Source organism: Panthera tigris, chromosome A2, assembly GCF_018350195.1.
Source record: "Panthera tigris isolate Pti1 chromosome A2, P.tigris_Pti1_mat1.1, whole genome shotgun sequence".
Taxonomy (NCBI): Eukaryota; Metazoa; Chordata; class Mammalia; order Carnivora; family Felidae; genus Panthera; species Panthera tigris.
The window spans coordinates 44,824,033-44,842,892 of NC_056661.1; the positions used below are offsets into that span (position 1 = coordinate 44,824,033).

Sequence of the window (18,860 nt, forward strand, 5' to 3'; positions counted from 1 at the left end):
TGCCTTATCTCAAAAGCCCATGCCTTTGGGCTTCTGTTCAGATGGTATCAGCTGGAACAAATAAGCTGAGAGTGCATTTACTGTTTTTCTGCACTAATCTCAAGAACAGTTCCAAAAATGGTTTGTCAGCAGCCGAACTGAGTGCAGAATCTATGGGCATGTACATATTTCTCCTCACAAGAAAATCACTTTCTAAGTTTCTTGGAAGTTGATTACAATATGCTTTTTTTTCCCCTCCTCGAAAGTTAGATAAGTATCAGAATTTATCATTTTGTACTTTGAAATGTATTCCTAAACAGATAAAGAAGTGCATCAGCACTAAGAAAAATGTGGAAAGGCCAAGCTAAATGTATAGAGGATATGATCCCTCCAAACAACTCTGTCTCATGTAGACAAAGTGAGGTGAAGAACTGAGCAGTTATCCAGGGAATTTGTCTGGTCTAAGTCATGAACTTGACAGTTCAGATATCCCCTTCCCAAACAATTCGTGCCTGATTTTTCTGAAAAACTAAAATAGCAGTAACAACAAAGTTTGAACTCTGTATATTCTGTCATAAGGCAGAAAAGGCTTTCAATGGCAAGTCACTAAAAGGGAAGTCAAACCCTTATGTCTCATACAGTCAAGATCATTGTGAACTCTTAATACCAGCCACTTTTCAGAACAACTACCTAGTAGTTCCACCACCACCACCATAGAGCAAACATGTTTTAGTGTAACCTCTCTGCATCATTACTGCACCATGTTTTTTTTTTTTTAATTTTTTTTTCAACGTTTTTTATTTATTTTTGGGACAGAGAGAGACAGAGCATGAACGGGGGAGGGGCAGAGAGAGAGGGAGACACAGAATCGGAAACAGGTTCCAGGCTCCGAGCCATCAGCCCAGAGCCTGACGCGGGGCTCGAACTCACGGACCGCGAGATCGTGACCTGGCTGAAGTCGGACGCTTAACCGACTGCGCCACCCAGGCGCCCCATTACTGCACCATGTTTTGAACACAAAGCAAGTTATAGTCTGCTGAGGAGGTAGATAAGACAGTGGAACATAAGAATCAACATTGTACACCTTCTCACCAGTAAGGCTGTATTTGTCACAACATTTTTGGTTGCAGATGATAGAAACTCAACTTAAACTGGCTTACAAAGGATTTTTAAACAATTTTGTTGCAGTATAATTTGTATACCATAAAATTCACCCGTTTTAAGTGTACAGCTCGATGAGTTTTAGTAAATTTACTGACTTTCTCAAATGTAACCATAATCTAGTTTTAGAGTATTTTCTTTACCCTTTGAGGAGAATTTGCTGGCTCATGTATCTAAAGATTCTAGAGTTTGGTCTATGGTCTATACGAAATATCACAAAGACTTGATTTCCCATGGTTTCTTTCTTGGGCAAGATATTCTCTGGTATGAATGAAGGGTAACCCTTGGCAGACATCTACCATTTTAGTAACTAGCAGAAAATGTTTACCTCTTGTCCAGTTTTTTTAGCAAATGTCTTAAGATGAATCTCATTTACTCTGATTGGCCTAGAGGAAGTCACATGCACACCCCTGAACCAATCACTTTAATCAGGAGTATGTGATATTCTGACTGTTCATGCCTGAGTCACATGAATACCACAGCATCTAGGTGATGGTGTTATTACCACCCAAACTATGTGGTCTGAGAGTGGGGAGACAGGGCTTCCCAAAGGAAAATCAAGTTTATTAGGAATGGGTGCTAGATGTTTCTAGCAGGCTCATAATGGAGGTCTACTCGACAGGAAAACTCAACAATCAGAACAATTGTTGCTTCTTTCCTTTTGAATTCCCTGTGATGCCTTTTATATAGCAAGTGCTCTGGAAATATCTGCAGCCTGATAATGTTTGTGCTAAAACACAGCAGACCAAAATGAAGGAGTCTGTGTTCCCTTATTTTATTGTTTGGGAAGCCTTTACAAAAACTAGGAAGATGACTAATATGCTTAAAAGATGATAATTTGGGGCTCATACTAAGAAGCTACATGGGTACCTGATGGTTAGGAATAGTTGGATACGTGTAGGAACTTAAAAGCAGGTTGCAACCAGACTCTTGCCCTGCATTTCGTCTTTCTTCTATGTAGAAAGTTGCCCTTTCTTAATGCCTTTTTCTCAGAAGAGTGACCCTAGTGAATAACCTGGAGTTAATTCATTGTTATAACATAAGGTAGCAGGGAAGCTAGCAAGCACATTGTAATTTATATCTGCCAAACATTTTTTTTCCAAACTCTATACATCTTTATATATAACATAAAATAATGAGAAATTCCAGAACCTTTGGAATAAATAATTCAATAGCAGTGTATATCTTGGAGTATACTGTCTGTAGAAAGAAACAGTTGAAAATTGCAAAGAAACAAATTTATATCTTAAAAGCAAATTTTATACTTAATTTCATGAAAGGAAAATGATTGACAGCAAATTTTGGCATCTAAAGAAATTTTATTTTCCAGTGACTTTTAAAGTTTTCTTTCTTGACAGGGAACTTCAGGAATGGCAAGGTATTTCTTTCTTAATTGCAATGTGACTATTAAGATGCTGTAAGAACTTGCAAATTAGGTTGTAAATAGCAGCAATCAAAGCATTAACTCTCTTAGCCACATTTCCTAAGGTGCACTTATTTTATGCTACAGATAGATATGAAAAAATAAACCTGAATGCTTACCTAAGAAGTCCAGTTTCCTATTTTCCAAGCACAATGGTATAATTGTGGCTCTAATTTGTAGCATACTTTGTAGGGTTGCTGATTAATTATACAGACCTCCTGATGTTTTTTATATTATTTTCAACTTTGTGTCTTTCTGCTCTTTGACCACTACAGAGAATATCCATAAATCACTTATTACTAAGGTTACCTCATTTAAAAAAAATGAATTTGCTATTAGCATCAGGTTGCTCATATATTGCTGTAAGTGTTCATAATCTCTCTGTTTCTTATTTTCGGACCCCCCCCCCCCCACACACACACACACACATTCACTTACTCCCAGGCACAACACTTAAAATAACGCTTCTCATAAGTAATTGTCTGACTTTTAGCATCAACCCAAGGCAAACATGTCTAACAATTCTGTATCACTTGGCCTGAGATCTAGGACACCTCAACAAAGCAACAAAGTGTACTTTGTTGGGCATAATATTAACCAGCCTAATTCTTTACCTGATGAGAGATCTCCAGTTTGAAAATAATTGCAGCGTATTTGATTTGTTGCTTGAGGTTATCAGTATTTTCAGGATTACTATATTCTTTTCATTATTCCTTTGAGTTTAACATTTACACGAAATTACTGAATTTTCCAAGAAATGTGGCATACTGATTATTAGGGAAGGATTTGCCAGAAAACTTTTTTATACATACATAGGACAAATATGCTCAGATAGTATCCTGCGCCCCCCTTTTTTTACTCTAACTAGGCAATATTCACAGTGATCTGTTCTCTTCAACACCCCTCCCCATATATTCTTATCAAACTCCCCTTATCACTGTCATATCTAGATTACTGTGTTCCGCCCCTCAACCGAGACACCTTTAATTATAAGAGCTTCCTGCTCCTTTCTTAAGTTCTTCACTTTTTCTGTCATCGATTTCCCCTTGGAATTAAGAAAAGGTCCTTGCAGATTTTGGCTATTAAATAGGAGAGGACACATATATCAATTCCTTAAATGTTCTGTCATCATGAGAATTATTTATTGAAACCCATTACCTGTGTGATTTTATAGTTCTCTTTAGCTGGTTTGTCTGAAAAGAAAAAAGGCTCTTCCTTGAAAAGAAATAGCTTTCTTTTTCATCTAGGGGAAAAAATAGTACAACACCCAGGTCCCTGTCTACATTTTTCACATGACACTTGGTTACTTATTTGTTGAGAGAAGAGAGGATTGCTACAAGGACTTGGCTTCATCATGGAAATTTTCTCCTATATAAAATAGACCTGAAGGTACAGAGCACATACAAATAATCCCCATGGGAAAAAAAACACCCAAGTATTAACTTCAGCGCATAGAGTCCTTTTCCCGGGGTTTATAGAAAACAGTAAATATAGCTTTACGCACCTTCATGAATCAAACTTTTGGTGACATCTCTGTTTACTCCAGGACAGTGATTTCTCTTTACAGTTTTGTGACATGGAGAGGCTTTAGGAGAACTCTAAACTTTGAAAAACAATGTGCATAATTGCATTTGAGCAGGGGCAGGGGTAGTGGATAATGGTATAATTGACTTCTGATTGTTAAAGAGATCTCTGACTTCCACCCACCCACCAAAAAAGCTTAGAAATTAGGGTGTTTATCCCAAGAGGTATGCACCAGTCTCTCTCAAATTGTCAAGACTAAATGAATTTTAACCCAGTAATCAACATATTTACTATATGCCTGTCTGTATATAAAGGACTAAATGAAATGATAAGGCAATAGAATGAATTCTAAGACTTGGACCCTGATGCCTGGAAATTGTTTGGATAGGTGGGGTGATGGGATATTGGCAGTATGTGATAAATGCCATGTGAGTAGATCTGACAGCTTCAAAATGTCATGAATTTGCAATAATGGGACCTGCCCAACACAGTTTGATGGCCCACTTGTCTTCATTGTGTAAAAGGAGCTTTATGTTGGGAGCGTGGTTGAAATAGGTGTGTGTTTAACAAAGTAGAAGACTTGCATGTCTGTAAGTACTCGGATAATCTCAGGCAGCTCACGGTATACAGACATTAAATGGCAGTGAATCACATAGTTCATTTTTACTCCTCTGAGGACAAGGGAAAGTCAGTTTGGTCCTAGTATGTATGAAGACTTTTGAAACCCTGGGTGATACCCCTTTGCCAAATAAAAAGCAGACTGTTAGCTCAATATCCTGGGAGATAACCACACCCAACTAGAGTGTAATACCTTGGGTATGTTTTTACCATATTTATTTCTATGGTTGGTATATATCGCGAGTGGTACTGGTTTCTATCTATATAGTAGCAATATGATGTTTTCTTTATTCAGTTACTTTAATTTTAACCTTTGAGCCACTTAAACAAAATACTATTAATTATGATAATGCACAAAACAATAATAATAAGAATGATCATTGCAGCTAACATTTATTATGTGCTTACTATGCACCACCACAGCTACAAATGTTTCACAAGTATTTTCACATGTAACCTTCTCAAAAAAACCTGTGAAATAGATGTATTATTATTATGACCTCATTTTAGAGATGGCAAAGCTGGAATCTGGAGAAGTTAAGAGACTTTCCTGAGTCACAAATCTAACAAACACTGGGGCAAGGATTCAAGGATTCAAGTAGTACATGAGCAGGGCAGAAATTAGGAGCATGCCAGGGTGTTCAGGAACGCTTGTACTGAATGACCAGCAAGGCAATCCTGAGTTTCTGTTCTTCTGCAGAAGGCAAAAATACTAAGCGCAGTTGGTGTTCAAGGTAGGGAGGGCCTTTGAGAATTTTAGCTGGACCCTGACTATGGTGTACTGTCACTAACATGCAGGAGGTAAGAGATTCCACTTTGATTTCCTCACTTAGAAATGTTATAAAGTTCTGGGGTGAGTGGTTGAAACAAACAGACCATGATCTTGCAATTCCCAAAGGGTTGAAAGTTGCGTCCATAATAAAATGACATGTTTTTGTAGCATGGCCAGTATTGCTGTTTGTATTGTAGAAATGTCCCCTGCTTACCAAATTGCATAATCTATATAGTGGGCCTCTCTTTCTAATGAATAATTAATATTCTCTTCCGGGCATTTTAGTTACTTAGGGGTAAGGGAACTGTCTATGATTACAACTTCAACTTATATTTTTATACATTCTTTACTTTTGCTTCTGCTTTCACACATTAGTGTGAACACATATTTCTCAATATTAGAAAAGGCTATTTTGACAAGTTTAATTAGAAAGCAAAAAAATGTATTTAATTATAAGCAAAGGTGTAATGACAAATTTAAGGAAATCCTCTTAAATGTGGTTATAATGTTTTTTGCCTCTTGTTTTCTTTCTTTCTTACACCCAACAACAGCACGGGATGGCATGGTAGAAAATGTACAGGCTTTGTAGTGAGATCTTAGTTTGAAACCTCATTCTTTACTGACTACATTGACCTTGGACATTTTGATTCACTTTCCTAGATTTCATTTCTCTCATCTGAAAAATTGGGATAATAATGCTTCTTGGGATTACTGTGCAGTTTAAATGTGATAATGGTGCAAGCATCCAATGGCACCCAGTAGTGTGAAATAGGCATTTGATAAACTTTCTCAGTACCTTGCCATGCACGACACTCGACGTGGAGTACTTACAGCCATCCCTCTAGGTCTTCTGGTCTGCTTCTGTGCATGTCTTCTTTGTTTCCAATTATGTCTAAAGACACCTTCACTTTGCTATTAAATTATTCTTTTACTAGCTGTTCTGGTGTCCTAAGAGATTGTTATATAAAACATTTTGAGTACCTTGTAGTTTAATAATAAGATTTTTTCTCATTATACAAGTAATATTACTTATTATGATGCTTTGATAAAAACACACAGAGGTGTAGAGAATAAAATATTGTATTACTTTTCTGTCCCTACCCCATTCATCTTCACAATGCCCTATAGATTTATATTGACATTGGCTCAGGTGATAACAGTTCTGGAAGAAAGGAATTCTAAATCTTGTATTAATGGAGATGCAGATCCTGCATAAATTAAAGGTAGCAATTTAAGAAACAAATTTTAGACAAAAACATGTCCTTTATTTCTTTCTTCCCCAAACATGGTATTTGGGGTGTTTTTTTCCTTACAATGTCAATAAAGAAAATTTCAAAGTCATATCCACCCAAGGAAAATGTTTACCACATCTGTCCATACACTGTGTCACAAAGAGTAATTAAAATTACCTCCACAATTAACTCTGTGATTTAAACACTCAACTATACCTGGGAAGACAGTCCCTTCTGGGTTATTTTGCGAAGCTTTTAAAACTATTGTTCAGGGGAAGTTAAAGTTGGATCAGACCAGGTTAAGCAAACACAACTTTATTGTCTCTTTCGAGCAGTGCTGGAGGCAAGGGCAATAATAGGATCTGAACTGCTGGTTGTTCTTCAAGCAGACTGGAATACACAGGTTGTTCAGTGGTTTATTAAACTCAAATCTTACGACAGAAAGCAAATTATCTCTAAGGGAACTTTGTCACCAAGGTGTCTGTTCAATAGCAATGTCTATTGCTGCCACCGAGACTACACAGAAAGATCAATGACAGGTTGGCCTGAAACTGCCCTTGAAGTAAGGATCTTCCCACTGACCTTCATTTAAATTCATAATCCAAAACCCTCTTTTCTCAAGATGGGGAGAAAAGCCATCTTCTGGGGCTCTCAGTTGACTCTGTATCCACTGCACAGTCTTTGTATAAATAAGGATTATTCCCTGTCTCCATTAGGCCGAGAATTTCCATGTATCTTTTAAAATTCAGTATGTAAACTCTGGCAAATCCCAGTGAAAAGTTTAATCAGGGTTCTCCAGAGAAACAGAACCAATAGCATATATAAGAAAATATATAGGAATTGGCTCACCCAGTTATGGAGGCCAAGAAGTCCCACAATCTGCTGTCTGACAACTGGAGATGCAGGAAAGCCTGTGATGTGAGTTAGACAGATTCCCAAGGCCTTTGAACCAGTGGAGCTGATGGGTATAACTCCAGTCCAACTCCGAAGTTCCAAGAACCAGAAGCGCTGATGTCCAAAGAGGTAGAAAATGGATGTCCTAACTCAAACAGAGAGACCAAATTCACCCTTCCTCCTTCCTTTCAGGCCCTCAAAGGATTCGATGATACTCATCTGCATTGGCGAGGGCAATCTTCTTTACTAAGTGTACTAATTCCATTGCTAAGCTCTTTTAGCAACACCTTCAAGACTCAGAGAAAATAATGCTTAACCAGCTATCTGAACATCCCCTAGCCCAGTCAAGCTGACACAAAACTATTACCAAAACAACAACAACAACAAAAAATACTAAAGTGAAAATACCTTTAAATTTTATTAAAATAGATAGCCAAATTCTAATGAAAACAAGTATTTGTTTTTGTTTTTGTTTTTCCTTAAGAGCAAAGTTTTGCTGGGTTGTTTTTTTTTTTTTTTTTTTTGGTTTTGGGTTTGTTTTTATTTTTTGGGGGGAGGGGGTTGGTTTTCTTGACTGTTTTCTATAGCACACCAATGCCAGTTCATCTTCCAGGCTTTTCTTATTTCTCAACTGGCACAAAGCCAGGAATAGCTCTGCCAAGTCAGTATGTCTTCACCTCTGTTGGTCACAGGCTAATTCTCCAGTTGATAGGTTGAATATACAAATCTTTATCTAGGTCTCTTCATTGCTGCTTCATTCCTTCCAAGTTTAGACTGTTTCATAGGTGTTGAAATTGTAAAACTGTTGTACTGCCGTTGCCTCAAGGACAGGTGAAGACAGTGCCTATCTCACAAACAAGATGGCTTTCATAAAGAACCTCTTAGAAAACCGTATGTTGCCATTTTGGTATAGACCTCCTCTATATAATTTTGACTATAATTTTAATATCAAAATAAGAATTAATTGGCCTGTGTAACAACAACATAAAAAGGATTGAATGGAAGATCTACTTTAGTCCAACAAATTAAAAAAATTGGATCACTCATATGAGGACTTTAAGAGACAAAACAGATGAACATAAGGGAAGGGAAACAAAAATAATATAAAAACAGTGAGGGGGACAAAACAGAAGAGACTCATAAATATGGAGAACAAACTGAAGATTATTGGAGAGGTTGTGGGAGGGGGGATGGGCTAAATGGGTAAGGGGCACTGAGGAATCTACTCCTGAAATCTTTGTTGCACTATATGCTAACTAATTTGGATGTAAATTTTAAAAAATAAAAAAAATTAAACAAAATTATAAATTAAAAAAATGGATCAATTAAAAGAAGAAATTGAAATTGTAGGTAGGCCCTAGTTTTTGTTTTCTATTGGACTTTTATATTTTTATACAGTATCCATTACTACACCAAAACTGACCTTTATACTGCACATTTGACTGTTAATATTTCACCTAAATAACAATAATTTCAAGTCTTTTGAAATGTAGCTACTATTGGGGAAAAGGACCAGGCCCCATGCATGAGAGGGTGTTGGCTGGTGAGCATGAGCGGGGTGCTAGGCCCGTGGAATCAGACACACTCCTCTGCATCACATGCTCTTCCCAACCTCTAGGACTGTAGAGTAGGCTCTGAAGCTGCTACCTCAGCCCATGTCAACAGTCATGGTAGATTTCCTTTCTTGATACTGTATAGGTTAAATAATATTACCCTAGGGGCACCTGGGTGACTTAGACTCAGGTCATGATCCTGTGGTTAGTGAATTAAAGCCCTACATCAGGGTGTCAGCACTTCAGATCATCTGCTCCTCTCTCTTTGCCCCTCCCCCATTCGCACTGTCCCCAAAAATAAATATTAAAAAAAATAGTATCCCCCTAAGGTTCATGTCTACCAGGAACTTCAAAAGGTGAGCTTATTTGGAAATAAGACCTTGCAGATGTAATTGAGTTAAGATAAAGTCAAACCAGATTCAATGACTGGTGTCCTTGTAAAAAGAGAGATATTTGAATATAGACACATGTGCACAGAGGGAAGACAATGCCAAGAGACACACAAGAAGAATGCCATGTGATGTTAGAGGCAAGAATTCAAGTGATACATCTATAAACAAAGGAATGCCAAGGACCGATGACTGTCACCCGAAGCTAGGAAAAAGGCAAAGAAGGATTCTCCCTCTGAACTTCCAAAAGGAACCAGTTCTTCCAGCACCTTGATTTCAGACTTCTAGGCTCCAGATCATAAATTCTTGCTGTTTTAAGCCACCCAGTTTGTGGCACCTTGCTATGGCAGCCAGAGAAAACTAATATAATACCCTGTTCCCCCTCCTGCTCCTTGCTTTGGTCTGTGAGGTGTTTCTGGTGTGGGGAGAATCCAAAAAGGAAAATGTAGCCTGTAGCCTAAAGGCTACCCAAAAGCCCTGTTCCATTTACTCAGCACAGGGTGATAGTTTAAAGTAATCTAAAGTGATCTCAAAACCCCGCAGGAATAGGGTAGAGACATTGATGAGCTCTTGGAGCCAAGGTAGGAGCTACAAAGTCTAGTGACTGCTTAAAGGAGCTACTGCTTTTCCCCTCCAGCTCACTGGTGCCCTACAGGAGTGCCGTGTGGTAGTATCCTATTTTGCCATTAATCACAACTAGCTAGGAATGGGTTTTTACATGAAATCTCCGAATTATTTGGATTAAAAGAAAATTCGGGGGCACCTGGCTGGCTCAGTCAGTAAGCATCCGACTTCAACTCAGGTCATGATCTCAGTTCACGAGTTCGAGCCCCGTGTCAGACTCTGTGCTGACAGCTCGGAGCCTGGAGCCTGCTTCAGATTCTGTGTCTCCCTCCACCCCCCCACCCCCGCCCCCTGCTCCTCATGATCTGTCTCTCTCGCAAAAAATTAAAAAATTAAAAAATTAAAAAATTCAATGCAGAATGATGCACACACATCTGTAGCTAGGCAGTCCTTCCTTTGACTTAAAAATGAGGCCCTGTGGGGCGCCTGGGTGGCGCAGTCGGTTAAGCGTCCGACTTCAGCCAGGTCACGGTCTCGCGGTCCGTGAGTTCGAGCCCCGCGTCAGGCTCTGGGCTGATGGCTCAGAGCCTGGAGCCTGTTTGGGATTCTGTGTCTCCCTCTCTCTCTGCCCCTCCCCCGTTCATGCTCTGTCTCTCTCTGTCCCAAAAATAAATAAAAAACGTTGAAAAAAAAAAATGAGGCCCTAGCTGCCTGGCTGACATGTGCCTAGCCAGATACTGGGTCTTAAGGTATAGTGACCCCTGGTTTAGGGATGTGTGACTTAATTGTCCTCATTCTAGTACATCACTGTCAGCCCCTGGGGTTAGGAATCCTATGACATCTCCACCATTCTGCCTGTTGGCTTGAGTTCAGAAGTAGCAGTACTTATAGTAACTATGTTTCAAGCTTTAGAATATATTTTAGCCCTCCAGGAGTGTTAACCTCTTTTGTAATGTGTAAATCTGTTCTTTCAAATAGCAAATGTGTTTTCTGGAACTCCTCATGTGTAAGAGAAAAGAGAAGCCTCTTATGACCCTTTGAGATTTTTTTAACTATGCATGATTTTTTTTTAATTTTTTTTAACGTTTATTTATTTTTGAGACAGAGACAGAGCATGAAGGGGGGAGGGGCAGAGAGAGAGGGAGACACAGAATCGGAAGCAGGCTCCAGGCTCCGAGCCATCAGCCCAGAGCCCGACGCCGGGCTCGAACTCACGGACCGCGAGATCATGACCTGAGCTGAAGTCGGACGCTTAACCGACTGAGCCACCCAGGCGCCCCTAACTATGCATGATTTTAAGTGATTTATTTTGTCCGTGTTCTAACACTATTAAAGATGACCTCGGGGCACCTGGGTGACTCAGTCGTTTAAACATCCAACTTCGGCTCAGGTCAAGATCTCACAGTTTGTGAGTTTGAGCCCTACATTGAGCCCTGCACTGACAACTCAGAGCCTGGAGCCTGCTTCAGATCCTGTGTCTCCCTCTTTCTCTGTCCCTCCCCTGCTCACTCTCTCTCTCTCAAAAATAAATACATGTTAAAGAGGACTTAAAAGTTAACAGAGGGTGCCTGGGTCTCTCAGTTGGTTAAGTGTCCAACTTCAGCTCAGGTCATGATCTCACAGTTTGTGGGTTCGAGCCCCACATCGGACTCTGCGCTGATGGCTGTTTCAGATTCTGTGTTTCCCTCTCTCTCTGCCGCTCCCCTGCTTGTGCTCGCTCTCTCGCTCTCTCTCAAAAATAAATAAATAAACATGTTTAAAAAGTTAACAGTTTGAACCCTCCATTGTGTGGTTGAAAGGAAATTATTAATCCCCAATACCCTCCTTTGCAGGAGGGGAGAACTGATTTTCTCAGTTGTACCTTAAAGGGTTTTACTTACAAAGTGAGTGTTTCCAGACAGGTGAGGATGCGCCTCGTCTATCACCAGCAATTGGGCTTCCATTGCAGAACTGCTTTCAGAATCATGGGTCACCATTTGGGGATAACCCTTCTCTTTAGGGTGATGGAATATTGTGGAGTTGGCAGCTTTTGTCATCCATTACTAAAGCCCCCAAAAAGAAAGGATCAGCATTTTTAAAGGTCCAGTGTCCCCAGACTGGTTTTGATTAATAGGACTGACAAGGTCAGCTCTTCAATGGCCATAACCCAGAGCCTCATATTAAGAAAGAAAGATTCAATTTATCTCATAATTCCAGATATGTTCCTATCCTCTGTGGATCTGAAATCTCTAAATGAAGTGGAGGAATAACTGCTTCTCTATGCAATGTGCAATTTACTGTGTTGTGAATTAGATGACCTCTTTTCATGTAGGGAAAATTAAGTCCTATGTCACATCTTTATTTTTACTACCTGCTGCTTTATCATTTTTGACTTTTCTCTGATACTATCAATGATTTAAAAGGAGCCTACAGGTAGGTCAGGGCTAACCTGTTCTAAGCCAGGAACAGATCTACATTTTCAATTCCTTTTATCTAACTCTATCACTATTCATGAGTATTAGAAGGAGCTCAAAGTTCATTATCAAGCTAATAGCTATGGGTCAGTCAATAGTCTGAAACAGGAAAACTGAAATGAAATGGAAACTTTGAAATCTCATCAAGAAATAAACGTAAAAATACAACTGTCCTTGGATTGGATTCAGGCACTATATTCATGGAAAAAATGAATATAGAAATATTAGTCAAAAAACTTTTTCTAAGTTGGTATAGAATCCAAATTGAAAGGAAGCAAGTATCTAAACATTTGTGTTGAGTTATATTTCAAATGTTTCTCACGTTAGTCTAAATTAGCACCCCAGGGACAAATGCTAGCTTTATGCTAATTACCCACTTACAAAAATCCCATAAATTCAAAGCAACAAGTCATTGTATACTTGTATACTTTATCTGCAGAAATAAATAGCAAAAAGTGTATGATACAGCTGTATATAAAAGAAGATCAGGTCACTTTTTTCAGACTCAGAAATACATGGTCATTCCTCTATAATTGAGTTAACCAGTCTTCTGGCAACAAATTCTAAAGAGGTAGCTGTCAACAAATCATCTGGTGAACTTATTCTCTCCTCTCCACTTTCACTACCACTATCTCCTGAACAAGTTCACTAATTTCTCTAAGATATTGGGATCTTCCAATTGCAAGGCATTAACACCAAATTTCTGGTATCTTAAATTATTGCCTTGTGTAACTGGGGCATCCAAAGGAAGCTTCTGGCTTAGCCATGATCAGAAACAGGGGCTCAAAGAGGTCATAAGTTCTCTCCTCTCTCTCTCTCTCTCTCTCTCTCTCTGCCTCCTGGTCTCTGCTTGTCTTCACTTGACTTCCTTAAGTCATGCTTCCAGTGGTGGGTAGGATGACTGCTAACAGTTCTAGATTTCCATCTCCAAATGTAATCATTCAATAGAAAGAGATTGTTTCCTCAAATAGCTCCCGGTTTTGCTAGCATGCCTAGCCCTAAGCCAATCACTGCAGACGGGGAAACAGGGTCTCCTGATTGGCCAGGCCCTGGTCCTTGCCTATCTTTATACTGTGAATAGCATGGGAAACAGATTCCCTACCAGCAAACGCAGTGCCCTTCCTAGTATGCCTGTATAGAAATGTGTGTGTTACGGTATTTAACACATTGACATCATTTCTAGGTACGTAATTATCTAAGGTCTTTCTGCTTTATGTAGGCCTGGTGCACAGGAGGTGTTGAGTAGATATCTTTGAATAAATGAGTCCAATTTTTCATCCCCTTCTGTAACTACTTGATGTTGCCCACATGCTTCATTAAGCATAATAATGTTTTATAGGATTTCAGAAGGGCAGAACTACTTGGTAGTAGTCTTAGCCTTACCACAGTCCTTTGTTAATATCTGAAACAATGGATTTAGGAGGCTACAGAATTTTAGTTTACAGAATATTTGGCTAGTGCACTTACATGGCACATTTCAAGTGCCTGGCATTGGTGTCAGCACTGCATATCTTTATAACACCTTGGGAGATCGTTACTTTTATTATTCCATTATCTAAATAAGGACACTTACATACGAAGATAATAGTCACACAGTTCATAAGTGGCACGAGGCTGATTTGTGCTTAGACAGTGTAGTTTCAGAGTTTATGTTCTCAATCAGCACACTATATTGCTTGGATAAGAAGGTGGCTCGGGGCGCCTGGGTGGCTCAGTCGGTTAAGCGTCTGACTTCGGCTCAGGTCATGATCTCGCGGTCCGTGAGTTCGAGCCCCGCGTCGGGCTCTGGGCTGATGGCTCGGAGCCTGGAGCCTGCTTCCGATTCTGTGTTTCCCTCTCTCTCTGCCCCTCCCCCGTTCATGCTGTGTCTCTCTCTGTCTCAAAAATAAATAAACGTTAAAAAAAAAAAAATTAAAAAAAAAAAAAAAAGAAGGTGGTTCAATCTCCCAAAATTCCATGTTATATCCACATTTGGATTATAGCTAGGAAAAATAAACAGTCACAGCAATAGGATATAATTTAATGACAGATACTAAAATTTACTCCTTCTACAAATTATCTCCCTCACTCACCTTTTCCATTGTCCAGAGTTTAAGTCTTGGAGGCTTAGTTCTTACCTCTTTGTTAAAAAAAAAAAAAAAAAATGAGGCATGGGGGGATATTAAAACACTTAACCAATGTCAGGCACTGAAATATTAAAAATGAGTAGTTAGTTTGTCAAAATTACTTTGTCATTTAACAAAGCTTAAAGGAAATTGGATAAGGAAGCTTTGAGTATAAGGGGCAAAGAGAGCCTTGAGAAAGATTGTGTAGAGCTAGCTGGGTCCCATAGCTGGATAGCAACAATATGTTGGGTGCCTTTTATATCCATTGGGTGCAATGGATATACCATCATTAAGGATTCAGGGATGCAAAGGACAGTGGGAAATGGGAAAAAACATTTATACAGCACTTTACAATTAATAGAACCTTTCTCGTATCTCATTGTAGAAGATAATCATCATAGTAACCAGTGACATTAAAAGAAGAAAAACTAGGGTGCCTGGGTGGCTCAGTTGGTTGAGCCTCTGACTTTGGCTCAGGTCACGATCTCACATCTCATGAGTTCAAGCCCCGCGTCAGGCTATGTGCTGACAGCTCAGAGCCTGGAGCCTGCTTCGGATTTTGTGTCTCCCTCTCTCTCTGCCCCTAACCCACTCGCATTCTGTCTCTGTTTCTCTCAAAAATAAAATAAACATTAAAAAAAGAAGAAGAAGAAAAACTGATGTAGACCAGTAGCTCTCTATTGGGAATGATTTTTGCCCCCCATGGAACATTTACCCATATTTGGAGATATCTTTGATTGTCACAACTTGGGAAGAGAGGCAGAACGACTAGAATGCAGTGTGTATGGGATAAAGATAGTGCTAAATATCCTTCCAGGACAAAGAATTATGTGCTCTAAAATGTCATTAGTGCCAAGGCTAAGAAACCTTAGCTTGGACATAAGTAATTGGGTCAGGTCATATACTTAGCAAGAATCAGAGTCAAGGCTAAGACCAGGTGATCTGATGACAAACTCTTGTTTTCTTATTCATATCCTGTTGGCATTAAACAGTATGATACAGGCAGTGGTTTTAGGTTTTTGGAAATTACCACTTGAAATGGTAAAGTTATTAACAGGCCTTTGTGCTTTGAAAGAGTCACCTCACCCCTTAGTGTTTAATATGCTCCAGACGTATGTTACCTCATGGAAGATGACTCCATGTCCAAAACACAAATGTCACCTTCCTTACTGAGATGTTCTATGTTGGCATTTCACAATTTCCAGAGAATCGTTTTATAAATAGGAGTATGATTAACTCATTTAAAGCTATTTTTGTGATTATTGAGGGAATTAGGATTTAATCACCACTCTATTTTTATCAGTACATCTGCTCTTGGGCTAATGGGTTATCATATGATCTTTATTGAGCAACTGTTATGTGTGTATTATGGTGTGAATGAATAAAGGGCCTCCTTGTCTGCCTCTTATATATTGATTTGGGAGGACTCGGTTCATTTGTGTATTGACCTCAGTTTGTCAGATATAGTAGTTGGAGTGCAAAAAGCAGGCTGACTTAATTACTATATTAAGGAAAAGTATGTTCAGAGAATGTCCCATTTTTCCCATATGCACAAAAAACTAAGTAGGAGGACAGTTTTAAAGACGAAAGAATAACAGCAACAAAACGACTGCCTAGTACATACCAGGAAATGTGCTAGAAATCCCACTGACCTTATCTTACCTAATTCTTGCCTCTGATCACACAGGTAGAGCTGACAGCACTGGAATTAGAACACCCATCCTTCTGATTCCAACATCCTATATAGGGTGCGTCTGCCTTCATACCTTCTTATCAGCCTGAGAGTCAGCAGGAAATCTGTAGCTGCTCCATCCCTAAGGGCCTTCATGAAAAGTATATAGAGCATTTTCAAACCAGTATATTTTAATCTTCACCTGTGGTTTTAAAATGACTAACCAAAAATTCTATTAAGTGAAGCTGTGACCAATCTAGACCCCTTGTTTCAAATATTTGTAAAGAACTCTATTAGGGCTAGCACGAGTGCACAGTGGTTTAGCCACTCTGAATTCTTATAACATTACTGATTTTTTTTCCTAGGATATTTATTTATTTACTTATTCACTCGGTCACTTAGCAGATACTTACAAGGCATCTACTACAGGTTATCCTAGGCACTAGTTCCTAGAGGTTAAGTCATAAGATAAACACAGTCTTTGCCCACAGAGAAGCTCATGTGCCATGTGGTAAGATAGCTAACAAGTAAGCAAGACTTCTAGATTGTGTTTGAGATGAAGAAAAAAAGTGGCTGCAAAAAAAGAGAATAACAAAATAAAACAAATCCACTTTAGAGATATGAGTCTGTAAGAAAAGAGCTGCCTCTGAGTTGAGGTCATGAGAGGGTGAGAAGGTGGTAGCTATGTCCTGGTGTAAAGGTAGGCAGAGCAGCAGATAGAAAGGCCCTGAGGTGGGAAAGGGTCCCAGGCTCTCTAGGGACTTTCAGAAGGCCAGTGTGCCTATAGTTCATTGAAGGATAGAAAGATTGGAATGAAATCAAGTAGGCAAGAGAAAGGCAAAGGCCAGATCCTTCTGGGTTATAGAACAGAATTTATTCTGAGTGCACTGGGGTGCAAAGAAGGATCTTTAAGCCTGAGAGAAGATGTAATCTGATCTATATTTTAAAAGATCACCTGATCACTGACTGAAGAATAATAATACATCTGAGGGGCAAGAGTAAAAACAGCAAATCATATAAGAGGCTGTTTTGATAGAGTAGATGAGAAGGGGGAAGGAGAAGAGATAGAAATGGGTGAATTTGAAGGATAAACTGGAGGTTCAGCAGACATTTACTTTGAATGGGCCACCTGTGTACATTTTTTTTAGTTCTCTGACTGGTGTCCCAGCCAGGCTATGTGTCCTGTTCATCTCTGTACCTTCCTCTGCTGCTTAGTTCTGTTGAAAACAGGGTTCTCTACAATCTTTCCTGTTCCAGTTTTGTGTCTCTCAGTGAATGTGTTTCCTTCTCAGGTGGTAGATATTTGTCACAAACTGTGGGCCCTGAGATGTGCCATCCCCATTTGCTATTCTGCCATTGTCATACCATCTTGTGGGATATTTTAATTTATTTTTAATTCAGTTCTTGCATTTCATTAAAAATGTATTGCCTGACATATTTCAGCAAATATGCCTAAAAATAGCTCATTTAAATTTAAGCCACTCATCTAGAAGAAAACATTTTTTAAGTTAATTAATTAATTAATTAATTTGATGTTTATTTATTTTTGAAGCAGAGGAGACAGAGTGTGAGTAGGGGAAGGCCAGAGAGAGAGAGGGAGACACAGATTCTGAGGCAGGCTCCAGGCTCTGAGCTGTCAGCACAGAGCCTGACACAGGGCTCAAAACCACAAGCTGTGAGAGCATGACCTGAGCTGAAGTCAGACACTTAACCCGCTGAGCTACCCCAGGCGCCCCTTAAGTTTATTTTGAGAGAGAGAGTGCATGCACGCATGCTAGCAGGAGAGGGGAGAGAGAGGGAGAGGGAGAGGGAGAGGGAGAGGGAGGGAGAGAGAGAGAGAGAGAGAGAGAGAGAGAGAGAGAGAGAGAAAATCCCAAGTAGACTCTGGGCTAGTGCAGAGCCTGATGTGGGGCTCAATCTCACAAACCACAAGATCATGACCTGAGCGGAAATCAAGAGTCTGACGCTTAACCAATTGAGCCACCCAGGCACCCTTAGAAGAAAACATTTTCAATGAAAATGAAATGGCCAATCAAGAGATTTTTTTTTTTCTTATACCTCAGCTGTTTAAAGACTAACATGAAGGGTGCCTGGGTGGCTCAGTTGGTTAAGCGTCCGACTCTTGATTTCAGCTCAGGTCATGATCTTATGGTTTTGTAGGTTGAAGCCCCGCATCGGGCTCTGTGCTAACAGCATGGAGCCTGCTTGGGATTCTCTGTCTCCCTTTCTCTCTGCCCTTTCCCAACTCACACTGTCTCTATGTCTCAAAACTTAAAAAAATAAATAAATAAAGACTAATGGTGATCTATAATAAAACTTCCCTATGCATAATGTGGTTAGAGATGCCGAAGACAGAGAATGGTTACAACCTATCTAATGTTTCTAATTTATTCCAACAGAATGTTGGGATCGTTTTACCAAGATAAGTGTTAAAAGTGCTAAATAAGTCATATATCCTAATTATATTTATGTGTCTATAGATAAATACCCTAAATAAAGATGAGGCTATCAAGTGATATAG

The 18,860-nt window shown here is 39.4% G+C and overlaps 1 protein-coding gene across 6 annotated transcripts in view; it reads left to right on the top strand.

Moving 5' to 3' along the window:
* CNTN4 (contactin 4) overlaps nt 1-18,860 on the top strand; it is an 893,176-nt gene that overhangs the window by 806,150 nt on the left and 68,166 nt on the right. The gene's annotated exons all lie outside the window — the stretch shown is intronic.